We start from the raw sequence: 23,603 nt of genomic DNA on the forward strand, positions 1-23,603 counted from the left end.
ATCCGCGCCCTCGGATCAGCTAATCAATGCCAGCTTGTCTCTACTAGGACCCTATGCAGACCCTACTTTTCTTCAGCCGCCGAACCGTGGAACTCGCGTTGTTTGCAGCAGAAACAACTCCACTCTGTTTTATACTCCAGCTAAAAACCTGACTTCTTAATAATTTTCAGTATATTCCAGCTGGCCATTATTACGTTTTAAGATTGTGTCATCATAAAGCGCCGAGAAGCTTCTTCATACAAAGCGCTCTACAAATAAATGATAAAACAACACCCCCACCTCTGTCATAAACAAAAAAATCCAATGCCTCTTAGGGCATCTGGCCCACCAAGCCCCTGGCCTGACCGCTCAATTTCAAAGGACATTCGTAGACTCATTAAATCTACACTTATATATATATATATATATAAGTGTTCAATGATTAGTTATCTATCAAGGCCCCCTGGGGTATTTAACTTCTAGCCCCCACCCCATCACTTAACCGCTCCACCTTGAAATACCGACAGCTCCATTGCTTAATGGTTGTTCGGTGCACCATTCTTTTATTATTTCAGATGTCTTTTCGTGAAATATTTTGCATCGTGAGCGACTCTGCCCTTTATATGTATAAATGTATACAATTTGCAAAATATTTGGTACATGGTTTCACTGGGGATCGAACCCAGGACCTTCTGCGTGTAAAGCAGACGTGATAACCACTACACTATGAAACCTCCGCTGGCCGTGGAGTGTGGCACGTACCTCCTTTTTGGTGCACATATCGTGCAGTCATTTTATCCCCCATAATTTAGTCATTTCACTTTAACAAACAAAATAGAGAATTGTCAGCATTTAAAGAAAAATTGTAGTCCAAGTGAAGGGAGACAGGAGTGGAGAGAGAAAGTTCGAATGTATAGGAAGAAGAAGTGAAAACAGAGAAAAGCAGATTGAAACGAGAGGCTTCAAAGCGTCAAGTTCCCAAACAAAGAGAACCGTGAGGCGATGCTCCTCATCTCAGCATTAATGCTGGTGTAACAGATGCTCCTCATCTCACCATTGATGCTCCTCGTCTCACCATTAATGCTGGTGTAACAGATGCTCCTCATCTCAGCATTAATGCTGGTGTAACAGATGCTCCTCATCTCACCATTAATGCTGGGGTAACAGATGCTCCTCATCTTACCATTAATGCTGGTGTACCACGCCTGTTCGTACGTCAGGGCAGGGCTGCAGCCACCAGTGCAAGGCTGAGCGAGCACCAGTGTGATTGCAGTGCGCACACCCACGTGCAGGTCGTGATCGCTGGCTGCCAGTGCACGTGGTCTGCACCTGGCCAGCAGTGAACTCTGCAGCCGGGCCGCGCCCCCATCCCAGTCTGTGCACGGCTCACTGCCGCCTCCCGTGGTCACAAAGGGAGCTGCAGATCCGATGATCTCTCTGGCTCGAGTGTCTGTCGACAGCAATCAAGGCAAATGTTCCAACAGAGCGTGTTTGGACAGTGCCAGGATTTTCAGAGTTTGTTTTAATCCCGTTCGGCCTCACTGCAAAAAACGTGATAATTTATAAATGTATAGTCGATGGACGGCTTGGGAAACGTATGACGTAGCAAGTGTGGTATTGATAACAGGATGTACCAGTTCACAATCAAATTTATATAAATATAAAAGGCAAGACCTGAATACCTCGTGGCTTTTTAAGATTCTGAGAAGAAGTTATCACTGACGCTTCCAGACCCTTCTTAGCGCAGTAGGCAGCGGTCAGTCTCATAATCTGAAGGTCGTGAGTTCGAGCCTCACAGAGGGCACACTTTTTAGTAAAATAAGTTCTGTAGTGTGGGTATTTTGTACTTATACTTTTTAGATTGTTTTTTACTCCAGTGGTGACCATGAAATCGGATCTTGCTGTACCCAAGGGGGACTTGGGGGGCAGCGGACTGCAGGGAAGTCTGCCCCCGCGGGTGTTTGGGGAGGAGGAGCAGTCGGACCACTGCTCAAGGGTTTGGGCTGGTTTGGGCTACGGATGTTTTGGGCTGCCTTTGGACTACAGGGGCTCCCGGGACATAAAGCCGGACATTTTGTGATGCCAGCCACCATTTTAGTGGCAACACGGTGGCTGGCTCGTAGGGAGTTTGTTCTATTTCCCCACCCTCCAGTGCCCATGGGTTTCGTGTTTTGGGGGGAGGGGAGGTCTGGTTGGGCTTCGGGCGGCTTTGTTTGAACAGGTGCGCTAGGGTTGTGGTTGTTTGTTTATGGTTGTCGCTTGAAACGTGCTTAGGGCGGTTGGCAGAGAAGTTGCCATCATTTAGGGAAGTTTATTCTTGTTGACAGCGCCAACTTAGGCTCAAAGGGAACGGTTAGTTTAGTTCACGCCTGGAGGTCACAGGAGGTTTAAGGTTATGTAGGAGGTATACTTGAGTAGGGGTTCATAGTTGCAGGAAAGGGCGGCAGGGCCGGACTGGGAACCAAAATCAGCCCTGACAAAGCGCTCGGCCGGCCCCCTGGGGAATTGGGGGTGCGGACGAGCTCACTGCCAGGGCCGGTTTTTGGCCGATTTTGTTACAGGGCCGATTTTGCAGCTATGCTGCAAAATCGGCCCTGTAACAAAAACGGCCCCCAAAGGGCCCAAAACCGGCCTCCACCCGTGCGGCGCACTGGGGGATTGCCCGGTGCCCGCTACGGCCAGTCCAGCCCTGAAGGGCGGGGGGAGTTTAAAGGGCACAGTTACTTTTAAACAGTTTCGGAGTGGTTACAATGTTACTGTACAATGTTACTGTATAAAGTTCATGTGGGGGGAGGGAGAAGTTTAGGGGAGCGGGTAGTTTGTAAGATAGTTGATCAGCTGTATAGTGAGATTTTAGTTTTGTGAGGCAAAGACCTAGGTTGTGTTGTAAGGTGCACCTGTTTCAATAAAGCGGCCTTTTTTACACAAATCCTGGTGTCAGTGGTCCGTGCTGCCCCCTTCTTCCCCAATTACCCTATGTTAACATCCAGCCCAAAAACACGTCCCTGCGGGCACTTTTGAAGCTTCTGTTGCAATTATTAACCTGCTTTGGTTGCCACCTGGACGATTTCTACGGGTCTGGACTGTCCCGGCCCCTAACATTATCAGGAACAGCCGTAAAATTCCTTAATTATTCACTTCAGGAACTTAAATCTAAAACAGTAGATACTTTCACAAACCAGTGATGGCTCCTCCGCTAAGGCAGAGGAGCGTCGCCTCACCAAACACAAGGGAAATATAAATAATAATAACGATAATTATGATTGAAGTGAGTGGCTCTCGGGGTAGGCGGGGCTGGCCAGAGCAGGGGGAGGAGTGTTTTACACTCCCTAAGTGCGCACGGCTGCCTGGCTGGCCCTCTTGGGCTGGCCAAACAGTCTGGCGCACTTTGCATCTTCCCCACCAGGCTGCATTACACAGCCTGGGGATAGACATGCAAAGCCTCCCACAGCGAACCATGGCCCTCAGACCAATCACAAGTTAAGGGGAGCTTTGGTAAGTGTTTTTTTATTTTTTATTTTTGCGTTGTCACCCCACCCACCCCACCTGCCTCACCACCTGGGTCCGGTAGCAGCCACTACTGCACAAATCAATCTCTAAGAATTTGAGAGCTGTCAACATCGCTTCAGAATGACTATTAAAGCAAATAGAAGTATAATTTCCATCTTCCAAAAGAATGCTGATCATTCTGCTTGAATATGTTTTCACCTATCACATAATGGCTGGTCCAAAACAGAAACAAGTGACTGGTATTTCTTTCTGAAAAAGATTGCAACTCTACCTGCATGCAAAACTGAATTTATTTTGTATATTAAACATAAAATGTGTCTCTTTTGCTACACACAAATAACGACACACTGCAGTCCAGGAAACCCACTTCCCCGAAAATGGCATTATTTGGAAACATTCTGCTCATAAACCCATGATTTATGGTCCCAGGATTGAATCGTTATTGAGATCTACTTTAGTGAACTACTAACGCTGCTTGTATAGTTGAGAACACCGTACTAGATTGCAGCGCTGTGCCTTTCAGAATAAGTAATTAGAACCCAGTTTCACACAATATTGCCCTGAGAAAGCCTATGTTGAGGCGAAACGCGTTGGTTGCGCTTGCCTGTGATCCTTGAAGAGGAATGGAATAAAAAAGAAAACTACAAGCAGGGTCCGACTCCTTTGGTCCTGTGTATAACTCTTTGTCTCTCATACTTTGTTTTTTTATGTTGCCTCTCATTCTTTATTATAAATTGTCTAATGTATGGGCAATTGGTAGCTGGTCATTTGAGGTAGGCAACTTTCTCTGTTAGTGGGTGATTACTTCAGTTGGTGAAGCAATAGGTCCCCTGTCCTACTCACTGTTTTATTTTGACTATCACTGAGTCACAGTTCTAATTTAAACAAGGTGTGTCTGCCACAACTTCCAGACCCACCTTCCCCTGTAGTCTCTTCAGATCCACCTGGTCTGTGTAATTTCCTGAGTGCTGCTTGGTATTTCTCCTGTACGAGGAAGGGACACATGGTTGGGGGCATAGAGGGTAAGGGCATAGACCACATACTCAGTTAGAAAGAGGTTGTGCGAAAGATCAACTTTGTATCCGCCAACCTTGAAGCGGTCGCTCATTGAATGTCTGCAATTGATTTTATGACCCATCACCGATTAGAATAAAAGCTTTATAAAAATATGACTGTTTGGGTTGATTATTTTAGTAAATGAGCACACATTTACTACAGGCCCCTCCCCAAACCCGAAAGAGAGAATTTAATAAAGGGTTGGACTTGGTCCTTGCAGGATCATCCTAAAACCTTTTGCCTTCCCCCTCCCGTTTTCTGAACCATCATTTGTTGGCTTTTAGGACTCTGTGCCCATCACCACTGCTAACCAGTGCTTAAGTGAATGTGCTCTCTCCTTCAACCATGGAATAATTGTCTTACACCCAATAGGCAATTTACTTATAAGTCCCAAGTAAAGTGGTACTACATGTAGCCAAGGCCTGGAAATTAAACGCTACTAGTGGGCCTGCAGCACTTATTATGCCACCCACTCAAGGAGCCTTTTAAAATATGTTTCTGGACTGCCATTGCAGTCTGTTTGCAGTTTTAATTTTGCAATTGGATTTGGTAAAATAAACCTTTGGCCAAGTCTAAACTTTCCTTTCGAATACACATGTCACCCTTAGGGTATGTCCTAAACAGCCCAGAAGTCAGGGTGCAATATATTTACAAAGTTGGACACATAATTTAAAGTTTTGCATGCCCTCATACTGAAAAACTCAAATTAGTTTTTCACTATTGAGAGGCCTACCTCTCCTATAGGATAACATTGGGTTACCCTATTACGTTTAAAAAATGATAATGTTTGTTTGGGAACAGGTAGAAATATCAAGCTTGGTCTCAAATGAATTATAATTTAAAACCCTCTTTAATGGCAAAGTTGGATTTTAAGTCACAGTTCTAAAAACACCACTTTTAGAATGTAGACATTTTCTTGTCCCAGCTCCTTGGTGCCTTCAGCCTGTACCATGGGCCACATGACTAGGTGCAGTTGGCAGTCTGCCTTTGTTTATTCCTCCAAGACAGTGATAGAAAGGGGAACTAGGTGTTGTGAGGATGTGCCAGCTTGGGAGGAAGGAAGCTGTCACCTACCACACGGGCACTTCAAAGTGGCAGTCTCAGCACACTCACAAAGGACTTCACACTAACCTATTATCATCCCAGAAACCTTGGAACCAGAGCTAGGAAGGACGGAAGTTCTAGAACCAGCTGTGTGGGAGGGAAGTCAAGAAGTTTACCCCATTTTAAATCTGGCACCAGGTATACATATTGGACCCTGAGACCCACTCTACAGTACACTCCTGGACTTGTGTGGATACTGCAGAAAAAGGACTGCCCTGCTGCCAGGGGACTGGCCTGCTGCTGGAGCCACTGACTTGCTGTCTGATAAGGAAGTGTCTGGACCTGCCCACTTCATCCCAGGCTACCTGAAGTGACTCCAAGGGTTAGCTGACGGACCTCCTGTTGAAAGCTACAGGGTCATAAGAAGCTCCAGAGGCCTCCTTGCAACTGCCCAGCTGACCTGCTGCACTGGACCTGCCTGGACCTGCAACTGGACCTGCTTGATGCTGACTGACCTCTCCCGGAGGGGCATCACTCTGCAGGGCAGACTCACAGATGACAGAGTTCAGGTGCAGGTGCAAGGTTGTTGGAAGTCAGTTGTATCCCTGAAGCTTCTGATCCGGGGGCCAGCCAACAAGCCCCTGGAGTCGTTCTGGGTTCAAGATGTGCAGGTCCAGACCTTCTCACCCAGGCAAGAGGGCAACAGGTCAGCACAGCAGGGCAGCAGTTCCTTAAGAACAGCATTCCAGCAGAGTGGCAGTGCTTTCAGCAGCACAGCAGTTCTTCTTGGCAGAGTATCCACAAGTACAAAGGTTTACTGAAGTGGTGGTGTCTGAAGTCCAGTATTATACCCAGTTGTGCTTTTAAAATGTTATGTGACATCTCATTACCTTAACATTTGGCATCGCCCATTGCTAAGAGCAATATCCGCAGAATTCAATACATAAGTGATGCTTTTGATATTTACAAGCAAATAGAAGCAACCATTATATACAACATGGCTTATGGGCAATTCATCGAGTGTTTAACAGTGACTTGTGCACATAATGGTGACATAATTGGCAATAATGTGTTATTTTCAAACAATCTGTGAGAACACATAAGGACGCTGGGTGTAAACTGGAGTTGCATGGTTACATTGTGCTATAGTTGGCCCATCTGTTTTGCGGTCTCCTCATGCTCATTGAGGCCGTCCGTCACTGAGTTTAGGGAGTGTATCCATCTGCACTCCTTCAAGTTTAGGGTTGCGGAAATGGACCCACCCCTAGGGTGTGGGCAGACGTTCTCGACTACCCACCATCTGATGCTCTCTGGGGAGTGATTGTTGTTGGTAGTAAAATGTCCCACCAAAGGAGCTCCCTGTACTTTACACCTAACTCTGCTCATGTGTTGGAGTATTCTTGCCTTCACCTTCTGTGTGGTCTGCCCTACATATAGTGACCTACATGGACAGCGGATGACGTACATCACATTGGTACTGTAACAGTTGGTGAACAATGGTGGTTTCTGTGTTCAATTTTTGTGTGTGAAAGAGGCCCCCTCGATGGTTAGCGGGCACGCTTTGCATTGACCACATTTATTTTGTCCAGTTACTAGTGGTAGGCCCAGTTGGCTCCTCAGATCAGGTTGCTTGGGTGGTTCCAGATAATCCTTGACTACATTGTCCTTTATGTTCCTGCCTCTCCTGAAGGCAAAAAGTGAGGTATCTGTAGTGTTAAGTTCATTGGCGACCAGATTCCAGTACTTTTTCACAATCTTTTTTATGTCATTGCTTTTGGAGTTAAATGTGGTCAAACAGACAATGTTTTCAGTCGTGGTCTTTTTTTCTTTTACTTGTAGTAGCTGGTCTCGCGGGCAATACCACGCTCGCTTCCTTGCCCATTTGAGCAGTCCTGTTGGGTAGCCTCGCTCTTTCAAGCGTTTCGTCAGGATTTCGGTTTCCTTGAAAAAATCGACCCTGATTGTGCAATTCCTCCTCAGCCTTAAGTATTGCCCAAAGGGTAAATTGTCCCGCAGGCTGAGTGGATGGTGTGATTCATACTTGAGAAGCGTATTTCTTTCTGTCGGTTTACGGTATAAATCACAATATAGGAGACCCCCCTCCACTCGAAACGTGAGATCCAGGAAGTTGATGGCTTCATTGTTGTAGGACATGGTGAACTGGATGTCTCTAGTTCTGTTGTTGAGCAATGTTCCAAACTCCTTGAGCTCGTCCTCTGTGTCTGACCAAATCATTACCAAATCGTCTATGTAGCATTTCCATACTTCAATAGACTCGATAAACGGGTTGTCATGGCTATACAGATGTTCTTCCTCATAATCGTCCATAAAGATGTTAGCCAGGCTCGGTGCATACGTAGCTCCTATTGCCACACGTTTACATTAAAAATAGAACTGATTTCTGAATATGAAGTAGTTTTTCTTCATCGCGATTTCGAACATGGCAATCAGGAAATCTGTCAGTATCCAGTGTGGTCTTTGGCGTTTGTCCGGGGTGGATCGTACCACCTCCAGTGCTTTGGCCTGTGGAATTGACGTGTAAAGAGAGGAGACATCAAGCATCACAAGTAGTTGTGTTTGGATGTCAAACGCCTGACCTTGAAATGGGGAGAGGCATGTCTTTTAAGTGCACAGGTGTCCTGGATTTCAGGCATTGGATCTAGACTAACTACAGGAGGTATGCAGCACTTTTTGTGGAGACATGACACAGCCTATTTAAGTGTAAATGGGGTTGGGTCTAGCTCTTCCCTCCCATCCTGCCAGTGATGGTCCGTCAAGTCACATCTAAGCTCCCCATTGTGTGTGGCTGTCTAGGAGTGATGGACCTGTCAGCCTTAGGGTAGTCTCCCCATTTATTTTGGATCGTGCCTCATTTTTTCCACCCTCATTTTTGATGTTGGACTTAGGTCTCCGGGCGCCTTTTCATTGCCAACCAGTGTTAAGGTGCAGGTGCTCCCTTCTCCCAAGATGGCTGCCACAGGCCCCTGCTACTGTAGAGTGGTCTTCATAGTAGCACCCTAGCTGCCAGGAGCTGGCTGGAATCCCACAACAATGTTGCAACACCAGCCCGCCTTTTTTGTCCCTTAGGTAGTATGGGGAAGCTCCTGGAATGTGCTGGAACCTTCTAGAAGGGAGGTGTGGTTTTTACTTTTGCCGCCTTGGCTAGAGGTCACCTGACCTAGGGATACATAAGTGAGGGAGGGAACTTTTTGTGGTCAGTTGGCCAGTTGGGGTGAAGCAGAGCTGGAGAATCCATGCAGGAGTGTAGGCGGTAGGGCCTAGCCAGGGACGTATGCCTCTGAGAGTGACAGGGCTTAGGTGCTGCCTCTTAAGTGAGTGAGGGATCCTGTGAAACCCCCTGATCTTGCCCAGCAGTAGGAGGACCCAGGGAACCTCTGCCCAGCCTGACTAGGAAGGACCTAGTCGCCAACTCATCCCCTACCCCCCAAGGAACAGAACCCCAAGGGCGCCAGTATCATCTGCGCCACAAAGACTGACTTTTGAAACTGCAGAAGTACCAACCTGAAACTTCATGCCAAGCTGACTATTGTAACTTTGTGAAACGACTGATTGCCTGACTGCTGGGGATCGACCAGGTGCTGGCGCTGTGTTTCCTGCGCTGCCAGACCTGACCTGTGACCCCCTGTGAAGATCTGCTGTTGAGCCCGGAGCTGGCCAAGCTCCCGCTTAATTTGTGACCCCCCGGGTGCCAGGACCCACAACGCGATCACCGCCGCGGCCCGTAGGCCTCAGGGAAGTGTCAGTGTCAAGTCGGAGCCCGCGGAGAAGCCCGGGGCCCCGCCGCTGCCGTCGCAGCGTCTGGAGGAAGAGCGAGTGTCCGGGAGTGTCCCGCGCCGTTGCGCGCATCGGAAGGAGGACCCGGAGCGGAACCGAGCGACGAGATCAAGGTAACCCCCCGGGGGCTGGGAGGTAGCGCGGCCGTGTGGCGGCCTGAGACTCGCCCCCCCCTGCTCCCCGGGAGTCGTGGGAAGGCCCGGTGCGCCCCCTGCCAGGTGGGAACGACACCGCATGCAGGAACTGTGACTTTTCCCCCTCCGTGGGATTTCCCGCCGTACTTGTGAGTCTCCCCTCCGTGGGATTACCCTCTCCTGGGGACTGCCGTTCGCAGGACTCAACACTGCTCAAAGCGTTCTATGTCCCTGTAGCGCTGATCGTTCAATTGTATTCAACAGTGCTCAATGCGTTCTATGTGGGAGTAGCGCTGATCGTTCAATTGTATTCAACAGTGCTCAATGCGTTCTATGTGAGAGTAGCGCTGATCGCTCAATTGTATTTACCAATGCTCAATGCGTTCTAAGTTAGAGTAGCGCTGATCGCTCAATTGTATTTACCAATGCTCAATGCGTTCTATGTTAGAGTAGCGCTGATCGCTCAAGTGTAGTTACCAGTGCTCAATGCGTTCTATGTTAGAGTAACGCGGATCGTTCCATTGTATTCAACAGTGCTCAATGCGTTCTGTGTCTCAGTAGCGCAAATCATTCCTGTGTATTCACCAGCCCACGAGCACTCCTTTCGCCAGTGAAGGTCCCAAGTGCCAGGCGCTTACTGTGCCCACCACGCTTATGCTCAGGGTGCTAGACAGGCATTATACGACCGCCAGTTATGCTCATGTGCCTTTGTTTCTTCGTAGACACCCGTAGCGCCACGTGTGCAGGCCCCGGCCCGCAGCACTAGGGAAGTTCATACTGCAGGGGTTGCGGAGGTAACAGTACTGAGAGGCTGTAATGCATATGTTAAAGCGTACAGGTAATGAACAACTGTCATGCATATGTTAAAGCGTACAGGTCATGAACAACTGTAATGCACATGTTAAAGTGTACAAATAATGAGAAGCTGTAATGCAAATGTGAATGTGTATAAGCTAAGATACATTGCCCTCCAAGATCACCGCGTGTGATACTTTGATTAGATAAAACTTGATTAATTTACATTCACCTTATTGTGTGGCGTCCATTATTGTGTGCGTTTACTGCTTCAGAGGATGCGTGTGTTGTATGGTCGCTTAACACACAGGCCTTTGGGTGCCCAGCCGCTCATGTCACGTTACCCCCTTAGGGCCTGGCGACCCCAGGTCTTACATTGTTGGCGAGCGGTGGGATTTTAGGACCTGTGACCATACAGCACCCTTCCGTGAAGCGGAGGGCGCCACAATTAAACGCCCATTGTTTTTCTCCAAAAAGCTCTGAAACCATTGATTGCTGTGTTTATTGATTCCACTGTCCAGGCTGAGTGTGTAAAAGAATCCTGGTTAGCTGGTTACTGTCACCCATATCCTAGGAATTTCTTCCTTAGTATCTAGGTCCCCACCTGTCACGATGGATTTCCGGTTAGCTGACCTCGAGGGGTACACTGTAAAGCAGAGGTCTTCAAACTTTTGGATGCCGAGACCCTCCTGTCAAAATTTCCAGGCGTAAGGACCCCCTCCTGACAAAAATTTCTAGAACTTGGTACTCCTCATCACCGACAACCACAAACGCCCCCAGTTCCCATGGCAAATCATTTTTACAGTGGGGAAATATTATTAAAAAATGGGACCGCCCGCTATGTGTGTGACGGTCCCGCAGGTACAATTAGGATGCGCCCGCCACGTTGGCGGGCACATTCTGCATTTTTTGCATTGCGGCGGGTGGTGCTGTCAGCAGCACCCGCCGCAATGCAAAAAAGGCATCTGTGCATTTGCATGCACAACGTGGCAGGCACCGCGCGGCGCCTGCCATGTCGTCCATGCAAATGCAGGGGGTACCATAGGTACCCCCATGTACCTCCCCCACTGCCCCGACATCCTGGGGGCCCGCAACGGGCCCCCAACTGAGGAATCCACATGCCTTTCTGTGGCGGCAACACTGCCACTGAAAGGCTGCTTCCCGCTGACATTGTAATATGGATGGCGGTGTCTAGCAGACACTGCCACCATATTCAACCCCGTTCGGCCCGGTCCTCACGGTCTTCCCGTTGGCCGCGGTACCCCCGCCATCATAATATGGCGGAGGGGAAATGGGAGGCCAGCGGGGAATGATGTCGGGCGGATCGCCACCGCCATGCGGGCGGTGGCGATCCACCCGACATCATAATAGACCCCATAGCGTTTTTCTTACATTTAACTTGACTCTCTTGGGAATGCATTTGACCCCCTTCAACCATTGCCAATCCCTTTATTCTCTGTGAGGTTTCTTCCATCTGAGTGCAATCTATCTCCACCACTATGTCTAATGTTAAATTTATTGTGAAATATGAGTAATTATTTTTCCTGCACCTTTTTGTTATTTGTTTGCTGAAGTAACACGTTTTTTAATAACTGGTCAGTAAGTAATTACATCTTTAAACATTCTCAATGCTGCCATGTGGCCATCGACTGGTTCCCCCACAATTTATCTTCTGTTTATAAACTTGTGCCGCTCTACAACGTATTTTTCTTTTGCAATAATTGAAATATTTTTGATATACAGCTAACTATAGGCGATAAAGTTCCTCATTTGTTCTCTATCAGTTAAGGAGGTAATTGTTTGAAATTGATTGCTTTCTCTTTTTTTGTAAACATACCTACATTAACTATTACATACACATCAAAACAGTCCCTCCATTCCTTACAAATAAGTGCAAACGGTAAAATGTTGGTGGTGCCACCGTACTTTACAGCATGACACTGTGTGGATCCCCAGTGAGGTATAGTTTTCAGCCCCTCCTGCCTCCAATACCTTTCTCCCAGTTTTCAGTTTGATATTAATGGTCATCCTTTTTCTTAAGTTAATTCCAAGGTTCACTATCTCAAGAAAGTGCAGTCTCTGTGTGATGCGCAACACTATGCTTTCCTCACTATGGCAAACATAAGGACACCTTTTCTTAAATCATCACCGGGTAATTCAAATGCCATAAAACTATGCACCAAATTGCCACAAGCCTGCGTAGATCGCTCTTCAGGTTGCTATTTTCACAAATGATGTGTGTGCAGCAGCTTGCTAGAAATCCCATAACTTCAAAAAATGTCTCCACCACAGTATCATGTTGTACATTTGCACTTTTGGAATCAAAAAAGAAAGTGCGTGTGTGTGTCTGTGTGTGTGTGTCTGTGTGTGTCTGAGGGGTTAAAAGCCAGCTTGGAAGGTGGGGAAAGAGGCAGCTTTACTTACAAGTTTTGTGAAGCTCCGGTTGCCTTGGAAACCAGGAAACAGCCGGGAGATCGGGTTTCAGAGGCAGCCACAAGGAAGAAGCGCGAAGAGGACACCAGATAGAACAACGCAGCAGCAACGAGGAAGTCCAGGAAAGGTAACAGGAATAAACAAATACTGAAGCACTCCAGAGCCTTTCACACTCCGCAGGTGCATATTTATGGCCCCAGTTCCCGGCATTTCCTGGTGTGCACCCTGCAGTTTCTCTGATTGGAGGACAGTCGCCTGTCTGCCAATCAGAGAGCTCCTTGTGATTCACTGTTTGGAATCCAAACGAAGGGTAAACGTTTTGGATTCCAAAGTCAGGCAGTTCCAAGCAGAAGTGCGGCCGGAAGGCGCGACCCCCTTCCCCCGACTCCACGCCCCCCCTGGGGGTCGCGCCCCACAGATTGAAGACCCCTGCTGTAAAGCAACTGAGAGAGTTCGGGCAGGGGATGGGGGTGCCTGGGGTGCGGAAGGCCAAAGGACCGGAACTCCGTACCGCCATTAGGGCATGGGTAGAGGCCCACCCAGAAGGGAGAGAGGATGAGGGACAGGAGGCGCCAGATGCACCTCAGGAGGAGAGCGCCCAGGAAGTACTAGACATATTAAATGTGGATGTGTCTGAAAATGTGCCCCCAGGGAGACGTTCTGGGGCCAGTAGTAGGACAGGGTCTAGGAGGAGCGCGTCTCCAGAGGAGTACGAGGACAGAAGGGAAGAGAGGCAGTTAAAATGGGAACTGGCCAAATTGGAGCATGAAAGAGAAAGAGAGAGAGAGAACAAGAAATGGGCAATGGAGGAGAAGAAGCTGGCGCACGAGCTTCAGCTAAAAGAGTTGGAGCTGCGCGCCCTCCAATTGAATGCGTCCAATAAGGACAATGGTGGCAGCATACCTAAGGAGTCTCACGAGTCAAAATTCTACCTACCTAAGGAAGTAATTGCCAATTACACAGTGGGGGACGACATTGCTAAATGGTTGGAGGCATACGAGGTAGCCTTGACTGCCCATGGGGTACCCGAGAGTAATTGGGGAGGTGGTTTATATCGGTATATACCTCCCAACGTCAGGGACACCCTGTTATATTTGGCCAAGGCGGATCAGGTCAGGTACGCCCCCATGAAAGAGGCTTTACTGAAAAAGTTTGGTCTTAACCCCGAGAGGTACAGGCAGAAGTTCCGTGGCAGCCATAAGCTGTCCACACAGACATGGGTGGATTTTTTTGATTATGCGAGAAAGGCACTAGATGGTTGGGTGCGTGGCAGCGAGGTGCAGGACTATCGAGGGGTGTACAATCTTTTTTTACGGGAGAACCCCTTGGATAAGTGCTTTCCGGAGCTGCGCCAACATCTGGTGGACCGCAAGTTGATGGATCCCCGTGAGCTTGCGGAGGAGGCAGATATTTGGGTGAGCCCCCGGGTGTCTCACAAGGGCCCCGGGGGAGATGGCTCGAAAGGCGGACAGGGTTTCCCCCAGAAGAAAGAGGGGGGAGATAAAAAGGTGGAGTTCTCTAAAGGCCCCCAAAATAAGTTTGGGAAGGGAGTAGGAACCCCACCCCCGTCCAATCCCACAAGACCCACTTACCCTGACAGGAGTCAGCAGCCAAGGATTGTGCGGTGCTACGAATGTGGGGAGATTGGACACTACAAGGGAGATCCCAAGTGTCGCAAGCGACCCCCAGCCCCAACGGGCGGGAAAAGTCCCGGGGTGAGTAGTATAGCGCTTGGGGCGGAGCTGCCCTTAGATAGGGAAGGGGAGTGGACAGGCCTGACGCTGGTTTCACTCGGGGATAGAGAGGTGGTCCCCGTAGTGTCCCTGCCCCCGAACACTGCTAAGTATCAGCAGAGGGTGAGAGTTAACGGGGAGGAGGTGGATGCTCTGAGGGACACAGGGGCCAGCATGACCACTGTTGTGCGGCGGCTGGTGTCCCCAGACCAAGTAGTCCCTGAGGAGTTCCATCCCGCCGTATTGGCTGACGGCAGTCTGAGTCACTATCCAGTGGCTCGTGTTCCATTTGAGTGGGGAGGAGTCAAAGGCCTACTGAGAGTTGCTGTGAGCCCTGCCTTGCCTGTGGGGTGCTTGCTAGGGAACGACCTGGAGCACACCAAGTGGAAAGATGTCGAGTTTCGAGGTCACACCGAGATGCTGGGATTACCAGGGTGAACTTGCGTAGTCACGCGGTCCATGGCTGCCCAGCAGGAAACTCACCCTGGGTTGGAGCCTGGAATAATGGCCCAACCCAACACCAGAAGAGGAAAAAAGAAGGTGGTAAAGGACACGCCCCATGAGATGGATGGGGAGGCCGCAGAGGTGCCCCCGGAGTCCGTGGAGGTGGATGTCGTTCCCGTGGAGGACTTGCCGATCATTGCTGACTGGCATGTGGGAGGAGGCCCTACCCGGGAGGAATTTTGTCAGGCACAAAGGGCGTGCCCCATGCTTGAAGGCATGCGGCGACAGGCCGAAGCCCAAGTGGCCAGTCAGGAGTTGGGAGGATATCATGTGTATTGGGAGGATGGTCTCCTATACAGTGAGCCCAGGGTGCCGGTACATGGATCTTCGAGGGCCATAGTGGTCCCCCAATGTTACCGGGCCTTCCTGCTGGAGTTAGCGCACGAGATTCCCTTAGCCGGACACCTGGGCCAGGACAAAACCTGTGCACGGTTGGTCCCTCATTTTTATTGGCCCAGGATGAGGATTGCCTCAGACACCTTCTGTAAGACCTGTAAGTCTTGTCAGGCAAGTGGCAAGAGAGGGACTAAATTGAAGGTCCCTTTGGTACCGCTCCCCGTGGTCGGGACCCCTTTTGAGAGGGTCGGTATTGATATTGTTGGGCCATTGGACCCTCCGACCGCAGCGGGACACCGGTTCATTCTGGTTTTGGTGGACCACGCCACAAGGTACCCAGAGGCTATTCCTCTGAGGACCATCACTGCACCGGTGGTGGTGCGGGCACTGTTGGGGATTTTTACCCGAGTGGGATTCCCCAAGGTCGTGGTGTCGGACAGGGGCACCAATTTCATGTCGGCCTACATGCAGGCCATGTGGAAGGAGTGTGGGGTGACCTACCGGTTCTCCACTCCTTACCACCCCCAGACTAACGGACTTGTAGAGCGCTTCAATAAGACATTGAAGCGTATGATCCGGAGCCTGCCAGAGGGCTTGAGGCGTAAATGGGACGTCCTCCTCCCCTGCTTGTTATTCTCCTACCGGGAGGTACCGCAGAAGGGAGTCGGGTTCAGCCCGTTTGAGTTGCTCTATGGCCATCCCGTTAGGGGTCCCCTCAGTTTAGTGAAAGAGGGGTGGGAGAAGACTTCACAGAAGCTTCCCCGTGACATTGTCAGCTACATGCTGGCGTTCCACAGCCAGATGGCCAAGCTGTGGAAGGCGGCCTCAGAGAACCTGGAGGCTAGCCAGACCGTGATGAAGGAGTGGTATGACCACAACGCTCGGACGGTCGAGTTGGACGTTGGACAGAAGGTGTGGGTTATGGAACCTGGGGAGCTTTGTGCCCTCCAGGACCGGTGGACTGGTCCGTACGACATTGTGGAGCGACGAGGCCAGACCACGTACGTTGTAGATTTGAAAACCCCCCGTCAGCCCCTCAGGGTGCTCCACGTCAACCGCCTGAAGCCGCACCATGAGCGATCAGAGCTTGCTCTCCTTATGGTGACGGATGGGAGCGAGGAGGAAGAGAGTGAGGCTCTTCCTGACCTTCTAGCGGTACAGGAGAAGGATGGTTCGGTGGAAGGTGTAGTTCTCTCCCCATCCTTGACCCCAGAGCAACAGAGGGACTGCCGCCATGTCCTGGGACAGTTCGCCTCGTTGTTCTCCCTCACGCGTGGAATCACTCATCTGTGTACCCATGATGTGGACACAGGGGACAGCCCCCCGGTGAAGAACAAGTCTTACCGGCTCTCTGACCGAGTGAAAGATAGCATCCAGCGTGAGGTAGCCAAAATGCTGGAGCTGGGGGTGATAGAACCTTCCAGCAGCCCGTGGGCTAGTCCAGTGGTGTTGGTGCCGAAAGCGGCCCCACCGGGTACGACACCGGAGCTTCGGTTCTGTGTGGACTACCGGGGGTTGAACTCTGTCACGAAGACAGATGCTCACCCCATCCCACGTGCAGACGAGCTGGTGGACCGGCTGGGAGCAGCCCGGTACCTCAGCACCATTGACCTGACATCCGGATATTGGCAGATTGCCATGGCCGATGGAGCACGGGAGAAAACAGCATTCTCCATCCCCGAGGGCCACTACCAGTTCCGAGTGATGCCCTTTGGGCTCAAAAATACTCCGGCCACATTCCAGCGGTTAGCGAATCAGGTACTATCTGGCCTGGAGTCCTTCTCAGCGGCCTACCTGGATGACATAGCTGTCTTCAGTGGTACCTGGGAGGACCATCTGCAGCACCTCCAGGAGGTATTGCAGGCGCTGCAACGTGCTGGCCTAACAATTAAAGCCAGCAAGTGCCAGATTGGACAGGGATCTGTCGTGTACCTGGGACACCTGGTGGGCGGTGGTAAGGTGCAACCCCTCCAGGCCAAAATAGAGACCATCTTGGCTTGGGAGCCCCCCAAGACCCAAACAGAGGTCCGAGCTTTCCTCGGCCTCACTGGGTATTACCGCCGGTTCGTCAAGGGATATGGTACCATCGTAACCCCCTTGACGGAATTGACCTCGAAGAAGCAACCTCGCAAGGTCATATGGACAGCTGCATGCCAAGAAGCCTTTGACACGCTGAAACATGCGATGTGTACCGCTCCAGTACTAGCAACACCAGATTTCAGCAAGGAATTTATTGTGCAGACCGACGCCTCAGAGCACGGCATAGGTGCGGTGCTCTCGCAACTCAACACCGAGGGCCAAGATCAACCAGTGGCCTTCATATCCAGAAGACTCCTCCCTCGGGAACGGCGATGGAGCACCATTGAGAGAGAAGCCTTCGCGGTGGTCTGGGCTCTGAAGAAGTTGAGGCCATACCTCTTTGGAACTCACTTCCTTATCCAGACCGACCACCGTCCCCTTCGCTGGCTCATGCAGATGAGAGGCGAAAACCCCAAGTTGTTGAGGTGGTCCATTTCCCTACAGGGGATGGATTTTCGGGTGGAACATCGGCCCGGAGTTGACCACGCCAATGCTGACGGTCTCTCCAGGTTTTTCCGCCTTAGCGATGAGAACTCCCTAGAGGTTGGGTAGCTCTCCCCTCTTTCGGCTGGGGGGGACGCGTGTTGGACCTGTCTGCCTTAGGGTAGTCTCCCCATTTATTTTTGATCGTGCCTCATTTTTTCCACCCTCATTTTTGATGTTGGACTTAGGTCTCCGGGCGCCTTTTCATTGCCAACCAGTGTTAAGGTGCAGGTGCTCCCTTCTCCCAAGATGGCTGCCACAGGCCCCTGCTTCTGCAGAGTGGTCTTCATAGTAGCACCCTAGCTGCCAGGAGCTGGCTGGAACCCCACAACAATGTTGCAACACCAGCCCGCCTTTTTTGTCCCTTAGGTAGTATGGGGAAGCTCCTGGAATGCGCTGGAACCTTCTAGAAGGGAGGCGTGGTTTTTACTTTTGCCGCCTTGGCTAGAGGTCACCTGACCTAGGGATACATAAGTGAGGGAGGGAACTTTTTGTGGTCAGTTGGGGTGAAGCAGAGCTGGAGAATCCACGCAGGAGTGTAGGCGGTAGGGCCTAGCCAGGGACTTATGCCTCTGAGAGTGACAGGGCTTAGGTGCTGCCTCTTAAGTGAGTGAGGGATCCTGTGAAACCCACTGATCTTGCCCAGCAGTAGGAGGACCCAGGGAACCTCTGCCCAGCCTGACTAGGAAGGACCTAGTCGCCAACTCATCCCCTACCCCCCAAGGAACAGAACCCCAAGGGCGCCAGTATCATCTGCGCCACAAAGACTGACTTTTGAAACTGCAGAAGTACCAACCTGAAACTTCATGCCAAGCTGACTATTGTAACTTTGTGAAACGACTGATTGCCTGACTGCTGGGGATCGACCAGGTGCTGGCGCTGTGTTTCCTGCGCTGCCAGACCTGACCTGTGACCCCCTGTGAAGATCTGCTGTCGAGCGCGGAGCTGGCCAAGCGCCCGCTTAATTTGTGACCCCCCGGGTGTCAGGACCTGCAACGCGATCACCGCCGCGGCCCGTAGGCCTCAAGGAAGTGTCAGTGTCAAGTCGGAGCCCGCGGAGAAGCCCGGGGCCCCGCCGCTGCCGTCGCAGCGTCCGGAGGAAGAGCGAGTGTCCGGGAGTGTCCGGCGCCGTTGCGCGCATCGGAAGGAGGACCCGGAGCGGAACCGAGCGACGAGATCAAGGTAACCCCCCGGGGGCTGGGAGGTAGCGCGGCCGTGTGGCGGCCTGAGACTCGCCCCCCCCCTGCTCCCCGGGAGTCGTGGGAAGGCCCGGTGCGCCCCCTGCCAGGTGGGAACGACACCGCATGCAGGAACTGTGACTTTCCCCCCTCCGTGGGATTTCCCGCCGTACTTGTGAGTCTCCCCTCCGTGGGATTACCCTCTCCTGGGGACTGCCGTTCGCAGGACTCAACAGTGCTCAAAGCGTTCTATGTCCCCGTAGCGCTGATCGTTCAATTGTATTCAACAGTGCTCAATGCGTTCTATGTGGGAGTAGCGCTGATCATTCAATTGTATTCAACAGTGCTCAATGCGTTCTATGTGAGAGTAGCGCTGATCGCTCAATTGTATTTACCAATGCTCAATGCGTTCTAAGTTAGAGTAGCGCTAATCGCTCAATTGTATTTACCAATGCTCAATGCGTTCTATGTTAGAGTAGCGCTGATCGCTCAAGTGTAGTTACCAGTGCTCAATGCGTTCTATGTTAGAGTAACGCGGATCGTTCCATTGTATTCAACAGTGCTCAATGCGTTCTGTGTCTCAGTAGCGCTAATCATTCCTGTGTATTCACCAGCCCACGAGCACTCCTTTCGCCAGTGAAGGTCCCAAGTGCCAGGCGCTTACTGTGCCCACCACGCTTATGCTCAGGGTACTAGGCAGGCATTATACGACCGCCAGTTATGCTCATGTGCCTTTGTTTCTTCGTAGACACCCGTAGCGCCACGTGTGCAGGCCCCGGCCCGCAGCACTAGGGAAGTTCATACTGCAGGGGTTGCGGAGGTAACAGTACTGAGAGGCTGTAATGCATATGTTAAAGCGTACAGGTAATGAACAACTGTCATGCATATGTTAAAGCGTACAGGTCATGAACAACTGTAATGCACATGTTAAAGTGTACAAATAATGAGAAGCTGTAATGCAAATGTGAATGTGTATAAGCTAAGATACATTGCCCTCCAAGATCACCGCGTGTGATACTTTGATTAGATAAAACTTGATTAATTTACATTCACTTTATTGTGTGGCGTCCATTATTGTATGCGTTTACTGCTTCAGAGGATGCGTGTGTTGTATGGCCGCTTAACACACAGGCCTTTGGGTGCCCAGCCGCTCGTGTCACGTTACCCCCTTAGGGCCTGGCGACCCCAGGTCTTACATTGTTGGCGAGCGGTGGGATTTTAGGACCTGTGACCATACAGCACCCTTCCGTGAAGCGGAGGGCGCCACAATTAAACGCCCATTGTTTTTCTCCAAAAAGCTCTGAAACCATTGATTGCTGTGTTTATTGATTCCACTGTCCAGGCTGAGTGTGTAAAAGAATCCTGGTTAGCTGGTTACTGTCACCCATATCGTAGGAATTTCTTCCTTAGTATCTAGGTCCCCACCTGTCACGATGGATTTCCGGTTAGCTGACCTCGAGGGGTACACTGTAAAGCAACTGAGAGAGTTCGGGCAGGGGATGGGGGTGCCTGGGGTGCGGAAGGCCAAAGGACCGGAACTCCGTACCGCCATTAGGGCATGGGTAGAGGCCCACCCAGAAGGGAGAGAGGATGAGGGACAGGAGGCGCCAGATGCACCTCAGGAAGAGAGAGCGCCCAGGAAGTACTAGACATATTAAATGTGGATGTGTCTGAAAATGTGCCCCCAGGGAGACGTTCTGGGGCCAGTAGTAGGACAGGGTCTAGGAGGAGCGCGTCTCCAGAGGAGTACGAGGACAGAAGGGAAGAGAGGCAGTTAAAATGGGAACTGGCCAAATTGGAGCATGAAAGAGAAAGAGAGAGAGAGAACAAGAAATGGGCAATGGAGGAGAAGAAGCTGGCGCACGAGCTTCAGCTAAAAGAGTTGGAGCTGCGCGCCCTCCAATTAAATGCGTCCAATAAGGACAATGGTGGCAGCATACCTAAGGAGTCTCACGAGTCAAAATTCTACCTACCTAAGGAAGTAATTGCCAATTACACAGTGGGGGACAACATTGCTAAATGGTTGGAGGCATACGAGGTAGCCTTGACTGCCCATGGGGTACCCGAGAGTAATTGGGGAGGTGGTTTATATCGGTATATACCTCCCAACGTCAGGGACACCCTGTTATATTTGGCCAAGGCGGATCAGGTCAGGTATGCCCCCATGAAAGAGGCTTTACTGAAAAAGTTTGGTCTTAACCCCGAGAGGTACAGGCAGAAGTTCCGTGGCAGCCATAAGCTGTCCACACAGACATGGGTGGATTTTTTTGATTATGTTAGAAAGGCACTAGATGGTTGGGTGCGTGGCAGCGAGGTGCAGGACTATCGAGGGGTGTACAATCTTTTTTTACGGGAGAACCTCTTGGATAAGTGCTTTCCGGAGCTGCGCCAACATCTGGTGGACCGCAAGTTGATGGATCCCCGTGAGCTTGCGGAGGAGGCAGATATTTGGGTGAGCCCCCGGGTGTCTCACAAGGGCCCCGGGGGAGATGGCTCGAAAGGCGGACAGGGTTTCCCCCAGAAGAAAGAGGGGGGAGATAAAAAGGTGGAGTTCTCTAAAGGCCCCCAAAATAAGTTTGGGAAGGGAGTAGGAACCCCACCCCCGTCCAATCCCACAAGACCCACTTACCCTGACAGGAGTCAGCAGCCAAGGATTGTGCGGTGCTACGAATGTGGGGAGATTGGACACTACAAGGGAGATCCCAAGTGTCGCAAGCGACCCCCAGCCCCAACGGGCGGGAAAAGTCCCGGGGTGAGTAGTATAGCGCTTGGGGCGGAGCTGCCCTTAGATAGGGAAGGGGAGTGGACAGGCCTGAGGCTGGTTTCACTCGGGGATAGAGAGGTGGTCCCCGTAGTGTCCCTGCCCCCGAACACTGCTAAGTATCAGCAGAGGGTGAGAGTTAACGGGGAGGAGGTGGATGCTCTGAGGGACACAGGGGCCAGCATGACCACTGTCGTGCGGCGGCTGGTGTCCCCAGACCAAGTAGTCCCTGAGGAGTTCCATCCCGCCGTATTGGCTGACGGCAGTCTGAGTCACTATCCAGTGGCTCGTGTTCCATTTGAGTGGGGAGGAGTCAAAGGCCTACTGAGAGTTGCTGTGAGCCCTGCCTTGCCTGTGGGGTGCTTGCTAGGGAACGACCTGGAGCACACCAAGTGGAAAGATGTCGAGTTTCGAGCTCACACCGAGATGCTGGGATTACCAGGGTGAACTTGCGTAGTCACGCGGTCCATGGCTGCCCAGCAGGAAACTCACCCTGGGTTGGAGCCTGGAATAATGGCCCAACCCAACACCAGAAGAGGAAAAAAGAAGGTGGTAAAGGACACACCCCATGAGATGGATGGGGAGGCCGCAGAGGTGCCCCCGGAGTCCGTGGAGGTGGATGTCGTTCCCGTGGAGGACTTGCCGATCCTTGCTGACTGGCATGTGGGAGGAGGCCCTACCCGGGAGGAATTTTGTCAGGCACAAAGGGCGTGCCCCATGCTTGAAGGCATGCGGCGACAGGCCGAAGCCCAAGTGGCCAGTCAGGAGTTGGGAGGATATCATGTGTATTGGGAGGATGGTCTCCTATACAGTGAGCCCAGGGTGCCGGTACATGGATCTTCGAGGGCCATAGTGGTCCCCCAATGTTACCGGGCCTTCCTGCTGGAGTTAGCGCACGAGATTCCCTTAGCCGGACACCTGGGCCAGGACAAAACCTTTGCACGGTTGGTCCCTCATTTTTATTGGCCCAGGATGAGGATTGCCTCAGACACCTTCTGTAAGACCTGTAAGTCTTGTCAGGCAAGTGGCAAGAGAGGGACTAAATTGAAGGTCCCTTTGGTACCGCTACCCGTGGTCGGGACCCCTTTTGAGAGGGTCGGTATTGATATTGTTGGGCCATTGGACCCTCCGACCGCAGCGGGACACCGGTTCATTCTGGTTTTGGTGGACCACGCCACAAGGTACCCAGAGGCTATTCCTCTGAGGACCATCACTGCACCGGTGGTAGCGCGGGCACTGTTGGGGATTTTTACCCGAGTGGGATTCCCCAAGGTCGTGGTGTCGGACAGGGGCACCAATTTCATGTCGGCCTACATGCAGGCCATGTGGAAGGAGTGTGGGGTGACCTACCGGTTCTCCACTCCTTACCACCCCCAGACTAACGGACTTGTAGAGCGCTTCAATAAGACATTGAAGCGTATAATCTGGAGCCTGCCAGAGGGCTTGAGGAGTAAATGGGACGTCCTCCTCCCCTGCTTGTTATTCTCCTACCGGGAGGTACCGCAGAAGGGAGTCGGGTTCAGCCCGTTTGAGTTGCTCTATGGCCATCCCGTTAGGGGTCCCCTCAGTTTAGTGAAAGAGGGGTGGGAGAAGACTTCACAGAAGCTTCCCCGTGACATTGTCAGCTACATGCTGGCGTTCCACAGCCAGATGGCCAAGCTGTGGAAGGCGGCCTCAGAGAACCTGGAGGCTAGCCAGACCGTGATGAAGGAGTGGTATGACCACAACGCTCGGACGGTCGAGTTGGACGTTGGACAGAAGGTGTGGGTTATGGAACCTGGGG

General features: G+C 51.3%; 1 non-coding gene across 1 annotated transcript; it reads right to left on the reverse strand.

Moving 5' to 3' along the window:
- Positions 1 to 640: 640 nt before the first annotated feature.
- TRNAV-UAC (transfer RNA valine (anticodon UAC)) lies at positions 641 to 713 on the reverse strand. Its single transcript has one exon. It is a non-coding gene; the product is annotated as a tRNA-Val (tRNA).
- Between the last annotated feature and the right edge of the window lie 22,890 nt (positions 714 to 23,603).

This window comes from Triturus cristatus, chromosome 4_1 (genome assembly GCF_964204655.1).
Source record: "Triturus cristatus chromosome 4_1, aTriCri1.1, whole genome shotgun sequence".
NCBI classification, from domain to species: domain Eukaryota; kingdom Metazoa; phylum Chordata; class Amphibia; order Caudata; family Salamandridae; genus Triturus; species Triturus cristatus.